The sequence below is a fragment of the Tachypleus tridentatus genome, chromosome 6 (genome assembly GCF_004210375.1).
Source record: "Tachypleus tridentatus isolate NWPU-2018 chromosome 6, ASM421037v1, whole genome shotgun sequence".
Taxonomy (NCBI): domain Eukaryota; kingdom Metazoa; phylum Arthropoda; class Merostomata; order Xiphosura; family Limulidae; genus Tachypleus; species Tachypleus tridentatus.
In genome coordinates, this window is record NC_134830.1 from 110,729,732 (window position 1) to 110,744,540 (window position 14,809).

The 14,809-nt window shown below is 34.5% G+C and overlaps 1 protein-coding gene across 16 annotated transcripts in view; it reads left to right on the top strand.

Moving 5' to 3' along the window:
• The window catches only part of LOC143253296 (plexin-B-like), a 244,236-nt gene that overhangs the window by 69,741 nt on the left and 159,686 nt on the right, over positions 1–14,809 (top strand). For 12 of the 16 annotated variants that reach the window (XM_076506926.1, XM_076506925.1, XM_076506939.1 and 9 more), the window contains one exon: positions 576–688. The gene's annotated coding sequence lies outside the window, so the exon portion shown is untranslated. Of the gene's footprint in view, positions 1–575; positions 689–912; positions 1,121–14,809 lie in introns of all 16 variants that reach the window. The other 4 variants (XM_076506928.1, XM_076506931.1, XM_076506930.1 and 1 more) reach the window with 2 other exon arrangements.

Sequence of the window (14,809 nt, forward strand, 5' to 3'; positions counted from 1 at the left end):
ACAGTGCCCCGCTGAGAGAGCGGCAAGTCTTTGGATTTACATCGCTAAAATCACGGGTTTGATTCCCCTCGGTGGACACAGCAGGTAGTCTTATGTGGCTCTGCTCTAAGAAAACACACACACACATCTAACTCTTGGGCTACTATTTTACAATTAATAGTGGAATTGACCGTAACTTTATAACGTCCTCACAGCTGAAAAAGCTAGTATGTTTGATGTGACGGGGATTCGAACTCGCGACCCTTGGATTAGGAGTCAAGCGCCCTATCCACTATGTAAACAGGGTAAATAATTTTTGGCATTGACCTATTCTTCAAGCGATATCTATACGCGAAGCCCAATTGAAACGGCACTCTTAATGTCTGGAATTAGATGAACATCTGTTTAATTTATCTTTGTGTTAGTTTGTGTATGCATGCCTGTTTGTCTACCTTTCTGTTTATACTTCCCTTTTTGGCATGTCTTGTTTTAACTCGCTGTCGTATTTATATTTATACGATTTGGTATAACATAATTTATTTTTGTTTTTAAGTTAAGTTTCCCTTTTTTTAATGTTGTTATTTCTCACGTACTAGAGATAGGGGCAAGAAGAAGAACTCCGATATAGACTGTAACCAGTACGCTTAGATACAAGGTCATCTACACGGAAGACAACAATCAACCAGTATTATTTGTTGAACCTTTAAAGGTTAGTTTCAACCAGTAGAGTAACGTGATATTCTCTGTTAATGGCCTTACAAGGTAATCCGTATTATAGATAAAAAATTCCTGACCAACAACAACAAAAAATAATCTAAAAAAATAAGCATCTAATGTTTTAGTGTTTAAAATAGCCCTAAACAGATATGGTATAGGAGATCTTACCACTAATCGAAAACAGAAAATATTTTGGGTTTTATTTTTTCCATTTAGTTAAACAGCAGAATGTTAGTGTTTAGAAAGAGTCCCTTTGACTACCATCCACTGACACCCAGTGAATAATTGTACGATTCGTGACGTCACTACAGACTTCCTGTTGTTGCTAACGGTGGGGTGAAAACTGAATGGCGTACTAGTCGAGAAAACTGGCCCTTTTAGTGAAGCTATTTATCTGGTAATCAAAAATCACCGACACTTTTAGGTGAGCATATTCGGCAAATTCGAAGTTTTTAAATAATTCAAGATGCAGATGTGGTATTTGTAGACATGAAATATAGATCCGTTTCCCAACCCGTGGTAGGCGTACCGAATGTGCTTCACGGGCCATTCTAAAGAGGATCTTCTGGGGTAAATATCGGGCTACCATGTCACATTTAAAGCAAAAAATAACAGTACATATGATTAAATGATAATAACGGCGTTTTTTTTAATTTCGTTAAATTGCATATTTATATCAATTTCACTTTTGACTGCAGGATTTATAGCTTTTACAGATAGATCGAATATAAGGTTCGAGTGTTTGTCTTTGGTTTTTGAAGAGACCAATGACATAAAAGCAAATAAAAATATTAAGACCCATTGATTTACATTATTTACTTAGTAAATTAAATATTTGTTCACTGTTTTTAATGGGAAGATATAGGTCAAGTAGTTCAAACTAGGTCACTAGGTCACGGTAACATACAGTTGAAATTATTTAAGTTTTGTTACATTTTCTTTAAAGAGTTATCACATAAAAATGAAAACATTTTGGATTACCGTTTACATCGCAGTGTAGCGACACTGGTTTTATGAATTATATCCTCAAAGCAGATATTTCATACTTTACTAGACCTGAAATTAATCAAAAGTTAAAAAGTTTTTATTTTAAACATGTTTATTTCTAACTGCATAAACAAAGAATAAGTATTGTTTTATATCTTGTTTAGGATCATGTGTTAAGTGTAATATTTCACCCAAAATAATTAAAATAATTATCATGATTAAATGCTCTTTGTTGTTGTTTTTTCATATTTCTCTGAACTTTACTTTTATAAGATGACGTCATGGTTTTAAAAGAAATCCGTAGCTATAAATTTTTGTCTGGTGTTTTGAAGAGTGATAAGTTTTATCTTCGAAGTCCATCAGCAAAAGATATCTAGCAAAATACTACGATTCAGCAGTTTGGAGCCAACATGTATAATATCGTACCTTTCAGTGGGTTGTAATCAGATAGTGCTTTGAGAGTTGCTTCTCCAATATCATTTCAACCTAAGAACGTCTCGTCACTTGAACGAGCTTCTAGAAGAGACATGATTGGCCAGTTTTTCTTAGAAATAAACATTTTTGAAGTCTTGCGACATTTACTTATAGAGATGGTTTGATTCTTTCCACGAGTCATTATTCATCTAACACTTTAAAAGCCGTGGAGATGTCGGTTTTGTCTCCTTCTTCCTTCTCTGGGGATAGAAAACAGCAGATAAGTTTCATCGTTCGATGACGAGTGAAAGCTTCAGTGTTACATCACGTAAAGGCGAGGTAACGCGACCCGTGAGCTCAGTTTCTGATGCACATAGTTTTAAACTTGTTGATGCACAAAATAAAGTTAGTGTTTACTCATACGTGAATTATGTATACGTCCAATGAAACTTTGCGTTGTGCGTCTAATAAAACCGTATTTATCGTCAAGTGTGAAACACGATAAAATAACATTTAAATTAGTTTGTCAAAGAAAAAATCCTCTCGGAACCAAGAATGTTCGTTGTTTTACTTTGAGTATTCGGTCAATTTTTGGTATAAAAAGCTGCACGTGGAAACGTGCTTCTCATTTTCATGTTTAATGTCAACGGCACTCAAGTTTATATTGTTTATTTGCTTTTACTTTGGGTCATAAAATAAATGATTTAAAATTAGCACGTAGTAACACAGCTAATTCATATATACACTGCATTATACTTCTCTCGGTGAATAAGAAATCACCTAGCCTCCCAGTGGCTCAGGGGTATGTCTGCGGACTTAAAACGCTGAAAACCGGGTTTCGATACCCGTGGTGGGCAGATTACAGATAGCCCGTTCTGTAGCTTTGCGCTTAATTCAAAACAACAACAACAAGAAATCACCTTTTTTTAGAATATAGAATGCTCAACTGATTTACACATGAACCTACAATGACGATGCAAAATATTTGCTAATTAATGTCCAAACGTTTATTAATGATAAAAAGCATTATATGAAACTGCTTTAAAATTTACGTACATTAAAGAAACTGAATAAAAACAATTCTTTAGAGGTTTCAGGAATCTTAAATAACAAACCATCCGTAACTTTATTTTTCATAAAATTATTGGTTTGTAAACTTTGTTGAATTAAGATATCTGTTGCAATAAAACCCAGTTTTTGTTTGTCTTGTTTGCGCGCACCTTAGTATATAAATGCGTATGCGCACTTCGTTTCAGTGTATGCAAATAAAAGGTGGATATAAATATACTTTAGTGTAAACTTTGTACAACAACACGTTAAAAGTTTATCAAAGTCTTTAAGAGGTCTAACATTAGAGCGTAGAATAACATTATGTTTATACATTGAGCTAAGTACAAGTACGATAAAGTTTAGCCTAAATTAGACTAAAGCAAAATAAAAAACAAACAAAAAAAAACGTACACAGGTTACAGTGTTTGTTTGCTTGACATTGAATTTCGCGCAAAACTACACGAGGGCTATCAGCGCTCGCCGTCTCTAAATTGGCAGTGTAAGACTAGGGGGAAGGCAATTAGTCATCACCACCCACCGCCAAATCTTGGACTACTCTTTTTACTAAAAGAATGAGATTAACCATGACATTGTAACGTCATCATGGCTGAAAGGGCGAGCATGTTTGGTGAGTCGGGGATTGTAACCCGCGACCCTCAGAAAGCTAGTCGAGAGTCCTAAAATTATACATCAGATAGCTAGATTTGTGGAGCGCCGTAACATGGAATCAGTTTGGGGTTATAATTGAATAAAATAGTTAAAATCTTACAAAACTGTTAGTGCTATATAATAAATATGTTCTTTGCTTAAAATAAATAGAATAGTGTACTTTTGATAATATAACTTTTATTAATACTAATATTGAAAGGCGATTGGTAATACAAGAAAGAGAAACTGCAGTAAGTCCCAGAGGAGGTTCGTTATTTGTTTAAGTTTAAAGCTGTACAATGGGTTATATACTTTGTGGCAACTATTGGGATCGAACTTCTAATTTTTGTAATGGAGGCTCTCAAGCTTACCAATGAGCCACCGGAGGGTCCCATAGGCGATAACGTACAATGTATTAAAATAACAATAATATTCAGTTTTATCAAATATTTCCACAGATGAATGTGAAGTTAATTAATAAATATTGTAAGTAAGTATTATTATTATTTTTCTCATTAGAAATGTTATCTTGTTTATTCTGTACTGAGTGAGTATCTCATTTCAAGGATGCTGTGCAAAAGAATGTTAGTTTCTTGATTACAATAATCCAACAGTCAATTTGAGTATTTAATTATCAGTTATTATTCACTAGTCTAATTCATTATCTGTTTCTAAATATCTTTTCTTCCTCACAGTAACGTAAATTTCAGTGATATTTCCCATCCGAAATTCTCGCGTTTTAGTTGGGATATTCATAAATAAAATACATATATCATTCACACTTGCATCATTGTAGCTACGTTCCTAAAGATGCTTTTATTATTAACATATTCTGGATTAATCAGTGGGTGAATTCTGGTTATCCAATACAATTACGTTAAGACGTTTACGAACACGCGTTACTTCGAGATAGTGACATTCGTGAAGGAATCAAATATGGTCTTAACGCTACTGGGTAATACCATCTGCAATAACGCGAATGTTTTATGTCACGTGCGTATGTTGTGTTTAGTACTTACTTTTTCGAAGTTTTAATTTGTAGATAGATCAAGCTATGAAATCAAAACGTAGAAATAAGGGACATCTTTACGTAATAAGAATACAAGTAAAACTCTGATGTATTGTCAGGAACTAGTATGACAAGAACGTTTATAGCACTAACATATTAATTTTTGTACCGCTTCTGCTAGTTATATACTAAACGGAAGTCAATGAGATGTTAATCATTTTTCCGCCATTGGTTTTTTCATCTGCTCTTAAGAGAACTGCCAGTGTGGGTTGGTGGGTAAATGTATGTTCAAAGCAACAAAACTAATAAAATACGTAAGATGTGGTGATTCGAAATTTAGATTATTTATCAAATGGAAAATGAAGAAGCAGTACAATTAGTAGTTCAGTAGTTTTTAAATAAGTAGGGTAATAATGAAAATAGTTTAACATTATACACGTGTTTGAGCATTTGAATCTGAATGGTGTATTAATTCATCAGTGCATGAAAACATGCTTGTAATATTAAACATGCGTAATTTACATTGCTTCTAATGTAAACCTCGTGCACCGATCCTTTAAAGTCACGATAATCTATTGGGCTTTCAAAATCCATATAACATTACTAATATTATATATGCAAAAACTGCTCGTTTGGGTTGAGAAAATATTTTACATAGAAGAGCGAACAACGTTTCGACCTTCTTCGGTCATCGTCAGGTTCACAAAGAAAGAGGTAATTGACCGGAAGCTGACCACATGTTTGAAAGGGGTTGTGTAACTGAGTGTCGGAATGTAGAGGGCGGTGTTAGATGTTTGAATATATAATTTTATTTATTTTGTTATATTAATATAGGTATAAAGGCGTTCCTTTATATTGGTTTATTTTGGGTTTAAGTTGTTGTATAAGTAAGGCTTCTTTAATTTTGCGTTTGTTAATGTTTGTTTCTTTATTTAGTATTTTAGTGTTTTCTATGGTTATGTTGTGTTTATTTGACTTGCAGTGTTCGAAAACGTGTGAAGGTGACTTTTTATAAAATACAATGTGATAACTGCCACGACTTCTATATTGGAGAAACAAGTAGAAAAATGGAAACCAGATTCAAAGAACATAAAAAGTCACCTTCACACGTTTTCGAACACTGCAAGTCAAATAAACACAACATAACCATAGAAAACACTCAAATACTAAATAAAGAAACAAACATAAACAAACGCAAAATTAAAGAATCCTTACTTATACAACAACTTAAACCCAAAATAAACCAATATAAAGGAACGCCTTTATACCTATATTAATATAACAAAATAAATAAAATTATATATTCAAACATCTAACACCGCCCTCTACATTCAGACACTCAGTTACACAACCCCTTTCAAACATGTGGTCAGCTTCCGGTCAGTTACCTCTTTTTTTTGTAAACCTGACGATGACCGAAGAAGGTCGAAACGTTGTTCGCTCTTCTATGTAAAATATTTTTTCGACCCAAACGAGCCGTTTTTGCATATATATTTCTCTACAAGTGGGTTTTCTTGACATCACTAATTACTAATATTAAATTAAACTATTGTTTTTCATGTTATTTACACTAATAGTATGGTTTACACTATTTAAAATATATCCAGTTTTATCAATGTTATTTTTTATACTTTTATTATAGATTGATTAGTATTGTTCAATTACTATATAACTTCCGGCTAGCTTTAATCTCTTAGTCTGGCCAAACCTCGTGAGAAAGTATTGTGTTTACAGCTGGAAGTATTCTTAGAAGCAAGGGTACACAACTGATGAAACTGTTCATTCAAATATTTAAACTAATTACGAAAAAATATACTTAAATACTTATTACCAGGCTCATATTTAGTTTTTCTTTAAATAGCACGCTTTTTATGACTGGAATTTAATATTGATAAGGGATTCGAATTAAGGACTACAGGATACATGCTACGGAATGGGATTAATAGAATATTCCAAACACAAAGTACGTAAAATACACCCAACAGAAAAGGATTATAACGATACACCTAACAAAGTGATTAATAGCACATACCCAGTACAAAGGACCAAGAAAACGGGATTAATAGGATTCATCCATCAGAGAGGGATTTACAAGACATACTCAGCACAAAGAAAAGAAAATGCAACCAACACAATGAATAACACGATGCATCCATCAGAAAGATATTAACAGGACACACTCAGTACAAAGGAAATAAAATACAACCAACACAGATGAAGTAACAGAGATGCATTCAGTTGTCCACCCGAGACGAATGGAACCATTAAAGATTTGTAACGCTAAAAATAGGGTTTCGACAGCTGCAGTGTGCAAAGTACATATAGCTCATTGTACAGCTTTGCACTTAATAACAAATATCATTTCCTTAGTAACCATAGACACTTAACACGCCATTTTTGAATATCTTCCTTATGCCTAATAGAAATGATCGTTTATCATATTTATTTTAAAACTCTTACGGTATGTTTGCTTTTAAACATTGTTTCACGAATGTTTCTATTCTACGTGGTTCATGTCTAAAGAACAAGTACAACAGAACTGTGTCGGAAGAAAATTCACAAGTGTTTCTAGCAGACTTATTTCTAGTCGTTTTTAGAATCTCTCGTTGTTCCAGAAGCGATGATAAATATTCTTTTTTTATGTCAATTGATTTGAAGAACAAATGTGCATGAAATAGTTTACTTTGTTTCACAAAACACTCATACCTCGTTTAAAGTAAGGCAATGTTGTAGTGATACAATTATTATGTTGTTTTAACTAGTAAGCTTAAGCAATCTTTCTAGCACCAATCAACATCTATTTTAAATTTGCACGGCATAAACAAACCTTCACAACTTCTAGAATACGCACTTGGCCCCTTTTTTTTTAAGTAGAATTCCACTTGGAGCGCTAAAAGACAATGTAACGCTTCCACGCCAGTATTTATTAGGATTTTGGGCGTCACAGAGACAAACATAAAGACAGCTGTAGCTCTTCAGTTTCAAAGTTTTGAAAATGACACAGTCTACGGTAAAAAAGAAAGAGAAATAGAGAAAAACCACATAGTTTAAAAGATTAAAATGATATGAAAAACAGTTCGATATATCTACAGGAAGCCACACGAACATGAATACGGTATAAGGCACGAGATCTGTTGCACGAGAACGTCTATTGTATTTCAAATAATGCTGCTGGGACCCGGTATGGCCAGGTGGGTTAAGGAGTGCGACTCGTAATCTGAGGGTCACGGGTTCGCATCCCCGTCGCGCCAAACATGCTCGCCTTTTCAGCCGTGGGGGCGTTATAATGTGACGGTCAATCCCACCATTCGTTGGTAAAAGAGTAGCCCAAGAGTTGGCGGTGGGTGGTGATGACTAGCTGCCTTCCCTCTAGTCTTACACTGCTAAATTAGGGAGGGCTAACGCAGATAGCCCTCGAGTAGCTTTGCGCAAAATTCAAAAACAAATAAACAAACAATCAAATAATGCTGAGGTAATGAAATAGTACGAAGGATACTAACTGCAAAATTTTAATTTACATTCACAAGCCACTGGAACGTGCAAAATGTACAGCAACAACCAGTTTTAGCGTACCGGAAAAAAACGTGGTGAGATTTAACGGTACAATTTTATCTTAGTGACTTCGAAAATTATGAAGCAATTAGTCAATTCTCTTTGTTTTTGAATTTCGCGCAAAGCTACATGAGGACTATCTATGCTATTCTTCCCAAATTCAGCACTGTAAGACTAAAGGAAAAGTAGCTAGTCATCACCACCCACAGCCAACTCTTGGGCTACTCTTTTACCAACGAATAATGGGATTGACTATCACATTGTAACGCATCCACGGCTGCAAAAGCGAGTATGTTTGATGTGACGGGGATTCGAACCTACGACCCTTAGATTACGAATCGAGCCGCTTAACCACCCAGCCATGCCAGGCCCAATCAACACTGAATTAATTTTGTTTGTTTGTAATTAAGAATAAAGCTACAAAATGGGATGTCTTTTCTCTGCCCACCACGGGTATCGATTTGTTTGTTTTGAGTTTCGCGTAAAGCTACACGAGGGCTATCTGCGTTAGCCTACCATAATTTAGCAGCGTAAGAGTAGATGAAAGCAGTGGAAAATATCACAAATTCTGGCTTAAGAAACTTCATTGGTGTTATCGCTCAAAACATTATGTTGCGAAGGTTTCGACTCAGAATATTAGAGCTTTTTGCTACAACTGGGAATTGGTTTCATAAGAGGAAAGGGTGTCTAAAAAATAAAAACAAGGGAAAGACAGCGTCAGTCTAGAAATTTCTACATTAAATCGATTCAAAAAAGCCTCAGAAGTAAATTCAGAAGGATAGGAAATTATAATCAGCAATAGAACTTGTCGATTGACATTGTAAGAAAATGGTTTACATGCAAGCACTGCAGTCAAAAATCTCAATACTTTGTTAAGCATATAAAGGCGAAATTGCGCTAAATGAAAGCGTACCAGAAACTGAAGTTTATGGAAACTATTTGTTTGTTTGTTTGTTTGTTTTTGAATTTCGCACAAAGCTACTCGAGGGCTATCTGTGCTAGCCGTCCCTAATTTAGCAGTGTAAGACTAGAGGGAAGGCAGCTAGTCATCACCACCCACCGCCAACTCTTGGGCTACTCTTTTACCAACGAATAGTGGGATTGACCGTCACATTATACACCCCCACGGCTGGGAGGGCGAGCATGTTTAGCGCGACGCGGGCGCGAACCCGCAACCCTCGGATTACGAGTCGCACGCCTTACGCGCTAGGCCATGCCGGGCCAAATATGGAAACTATAAAAGATGTAATGCGGAGACGTAACCATAAGGAGTTTTAAGCAAGAAGTATACAAACTAGTGATTATTCCTTCGTTGTGAGGTACCTCTCATAAGGGAAGGGATTAGCCTTCAAATAAACAAATTGCACAGGCCGACTAAAATGTGAGAGTGGCCAATAATGGGAATGTGAAAAGTGATAGATTATCGGACTATAAATTTGTTTATCTTGTATTGCTATTAAGTGCTATTATTAGTAACACGAACAATCGAAAGATTGTGAAAGGGTCTTTTGATAACGCAAGCTCAGAATATAACCCCAACTTTCTCAGTGAATTTGGTAAGTTTAGAATAATTTTTGGGAGCTTTATTATATATATTTATTTTTAAGGGATTATTAACAATTTAATAACCTTCTATTTTGTATTGCTGGAAATTGAATGAAAAATGCAGCCAAGAAGGAAAAAAGATATTATACATAAGATAAAGTTGGCTTAAAATAGCAACGATTGTAAACAGCCACTTTAAATGAACCGGTGAAACATTTCGGTTGGTCTTTAACGGTTTGTATGTGTGTATGTGACAGTGGTTGTTAACATTGATTATATTACGTATTTTATTGCCGACGAATCTCCGATTTATATTTCATGTACGTTTCGTATTGCTATCTCAAGTAACAGGAAATTTGAATTTAAGCTTAGTAGTTAATTAAATGTTAATATGTATTAAATTTATGTTACATGCCAACAGCACAGATAGCCCATTGTGTAGCTTTGTGCTCAATTAGAAACAAACAAATATTCGCTAACAAGATTGATGCACAATTTTTTAACACAATTGTATTTTAATATACAAACATATAAAAACAAAATTCATAAAAACGATTGTTACTAATAGCTATTATAAATGTTGGTGTATATACAAGAGTTTTACAAACTTACAGACAATACTGAGTTTTATATCCTGTTTAGAACTAACTATTTGCTCGACGATTCAGGTTCACGACGAACAAATTAATTGAGTTTGTATTTTCACACCACGCTTAAGCTAATGACGTCTATCTTAGCTAGCCTAACCCCAGGTACAAGCTGACTCCTTCCCGCAAAGATATGTAATGACTCTGTAGAAATTATAACGTCCGACATAACTCACTGAAGTTGAACGGTTTGTAACGTTTGAAATTTATAAACGTTCCTGGCCAAATTTTGTAATTTTCCGATTAATAGGTGCTAATCTCAATTATAGCTTTCTAGGCGTATAGCACACTGACTGTAACTGTCCAATAATATTTTTTCTTGCGCGTTACTTTTATACGAATCACGTAAGTCTCGAGAACTAGCCTAACCTATCATAAGTTGTCGAATCAAGTATTGTTGATTTTTACACTTTCAAGAACTCTCTACAAATTTCGAAAACAAGCGGGACTTGCGCAATACACAGTCAAGAATATACGTCACATGCAAGAAAGAAAAGTATACAGAATTAAACGTAGGCACTAATGTAAATGTAGAATAGTAAATTTGTTACAATGATATTATGAAAAAGAAGTGGTACTATCACAACATTTTTATCTGTCAGGCCGTACCTAAAGATCAACATTCACCTTTAATATTATTGTTTGTTACTGCATGCGTGTGCGTGTTTTAACATCGTTGTCTGTAGTATACTGTATGTATGCGTATTTTAACATTGTTTTCTGTACTATACTGTATCTGTGCGTATTTTAACATTGCTGCATGTGTGTGTGTGTACGTTTTTTAACGTTGTTGTCTGTTGCTCTATGTCTGTGTGCGTTTTTTATTTTATATTTGTAGAATTCACTTTGTAGTACATTTCCAGCTCTTGGCTATATATTGTATATTACAATATCTTCAAAAACATTTGGCGTACGAAGTTGTTGATTGATGGGAGGAACCATAACTAAACACTGAGACAACAAAACACTGCCGGACACAAGGGCTGGATCAGCAATATTCAGGACCTTCTGACTAAATGACAAAATATGCCTGTGCAACAAATGGACCCACGAGGATTTGAAGACGTTTTATATTAGAACTGACACACACACTACTTATGTAGTACAATTAATACGTCAGTCGCTTCACTTGTTTGTTTTTCTAATCTGCCACTTGCATCTTCAATGGTATAGCGTTAATATGCTTAATCTTAATGGACTCAGCAGATAGCCAGATGTGGCCCTGCTATGAGAAAACATACACACGTTTAAATTAAAGCTACACGCAGAAAAGCAGTGGGAGGGTGGCCAGTATAAGGTCGAAATTTTGGAAACATTACTCGAGTTTTAGAGGCCTGCCAAAGATTACTGTTACAGTTGGTGATCTGTAACGAGTATAATGTGTTATTATTTCCAGTTTCAGTGGGTTTTAAGATATTTGAAGTTAATTTTGTGAAAGTGTCTGAGTATGCTTTTATTTTTTTTTCAATTTCGTATAATCATTGTTCTTTATCACTAATGTATACTAGCTGGAATACCTGTCCCCTGGACAGAAACTGTAAATTTCACACCTTGCAAAGTAGTTTCATGTACATGTTGAATTATTGTTGTTGCAGTATATATAACATACATTATAAACGATAGAACAGTGATTAAGTTTTTTGGGCATTAAACATTTCTGTGTTCATTTATCGTTTGTTGGAATAAACGTGAAAGACGACCCCCTGAAAGTCTTCAAGCAATGTAAGAAAATGCCTGAGCACAACAATGCCTTAATAACTTAAGGTGCTCAGTGTTGTATATTTCCTATATATTACAAGTTTTTCTTTTAATCAAAGTTACAAACGAAGCCTTTCACATGATAGAAAGTTTTCCCATTCATGTTATGTCAAAAGTAATTTTCTTATTTTATTGAAGATATGCTGGAGAAGTCTCGTGTTTTGAATTTAAAAACGCACAACTATGAGCTTGTACATGCGCTATAGACGTTCAAATAATATTGGTGAAATCAGATGTGAAAGTGAAGCCACACAAGGGTTTGAAACTAATCCTTATACATAGCTACACACTAGAAGTGTTAGGTACTAGCTCTTCTCATGGAGCACTATTGCGTCATATTTGCCAGTACGAAGGTCAGGTAGCATGACGTCTAAGCTAATTCGGAACCCGCAGACCACAATAATTCACCCGGTCAAAAGCAACGTACAGCTAAATTTTAGTTATTGATTGATTTAATTTTAAAATACTTAATCACCCATTAATACTGTTATTGTCAATCAATGAAAACAATCATGAACTTCAGAGAATGTCACTTGTTGTTTTTTCTCATTTCGTCATCGTTTCATCTCTACGTACGCTTTAATTGAAAGTATATATTTTCTTAATCTGTAGTTGTGATAAAGGTGTAAAAGCCGAAAGGTTGAACAATTAATAATAAAAACAAACCAACAAACAAACACGAAAATCTCTAAAGATTCTTTAGAGTCCGTGACCATTTCATTTATTCATAATTATTTCCACTATTCTCCAGTCAAAAACAGATAATTCAAAAATGTAAAAAAAAAAGTGTATATTTTTAATGTTAGGTACTAAATGCGAATACGGTAAGATTTGACGAAACTTTCTAGCACGAATATAAACAAAAAACAAATAAATAAACGAATATATAAAAACTTAGCCAATGTTCAAGCTATTATTTAATTTTCCGATTATTCTTAAGCCTAACGCTATTGCCCCATGTGTTTCCTTCCCAGGCGCTAAATCTCTTAGCAGTTCACGAACAGTCCTACTCTTTACTCCCTCCTCAAAATTATGATAGCAGGGTAAACAAACGTGAACCTAATTTTGTGTGAAATTGTACAATTTGAGTAAATTGTTTCAAGTTGACTATTGTATCCTCATTAAACTCGAAGTTATTAGGATTTCTTCTGGGAATAATTGTACACGTCATTTCTACACCTGTGGAGCTCTGTGTTACCTAGGATATTTTACAAGGTTCTAGAAAAATAAAAAAAGCTGTAAAAAAGAAGGTTCAATACTTGCGATGAGTATAGCGCATGTAACTCACTATGTAGTTTTGTGAAAAGGGGAAAACGTGCGACTGAAAATTTCATTCTCAAGGAGCGAGCTAGAGTTGAGTAATATGCACGTCTGATATATTTGACAAATTAACGGAATTTTCATATAATAGTGGCTCTTAACTGGCAATCGCTTCTAAACTAGATTAGTCTAGTTAAATAGGTATTATGCCTTTAGCACCACAGTCGTAGAATCAGTATGATAGATAAGAAAACAGCATATATTTTGCAGTAATTTTAACTAATCGAATAAAAGTGTGCATTTAGTGAATTTGTTTTTGGTTGGAGTTGGATCCATGAAAAATTTACTGCGGTACGTGAACCAGTAATGATGCAAATCCATGTAAGCACATATACATAAATGTATGTGTGTGTGTGTGTGTATACTGTAGATTTAAGTGAGACTTCTTTCGGTCTAAGCCAATCTAAAACGTTATTTATTCGCGTACCTCAAGTTATCTTCCGTTAAGATATCAAGCATAAGATATACGTATAGGGTTGTGTCACTCGGTGTCGTTCGCTCGTAACGTAGATGGCCTTTAGAGCTTATTGACAATGTCTTTCGAATACAAGGAATCCTACGGGTTAGGATTTTCGAAGCCAATATTACTATCACAAGTTGTGCGTACACATATAGCGGTTGCTATGACATCAGAAATAAAAGTGAACATTTCTTCTCCGAAGAAGCGTCATTGTCGTCATTTTGTGTAGACAGTAAATGTTACGTAAACGTTGCGATGTCAATGGCACAATGGCTATCAGAAACGTTTGAAGTTCAAAATCACGTTCATCAGAAATGTCGTATACATTTAAAAAAAATGCTTCCATCGAGAAGTTACAAGTTTCAAAGAGCGTCTATCACACATACGGGCTACAGACACACGTTTCCTAACTGGAGTTTTATTGTAAATCGCAAACTGGCGAGAAGATGATTTTGCTGACAAAAAAAAAAAAAAAGCAAACAAACAGCCAAACACATCTAATTTTATAAGAAGAATTCACGTAAATATTCACAAGTTAATGTGAAAATAGAAAACAGAACAACATGAAATGATAATAGTTTTAAAGGTCCAGTCATTATATCTCTTAACAGAAGGGCGTTTTGATTGATTTGAAAAAGATTCCTTAAATTTCCTCACAAGAAATTTGTCACAAAACTCAACTTTTGATCCGATAAAGTGTTTTGTCAATTATATCATGTTCGT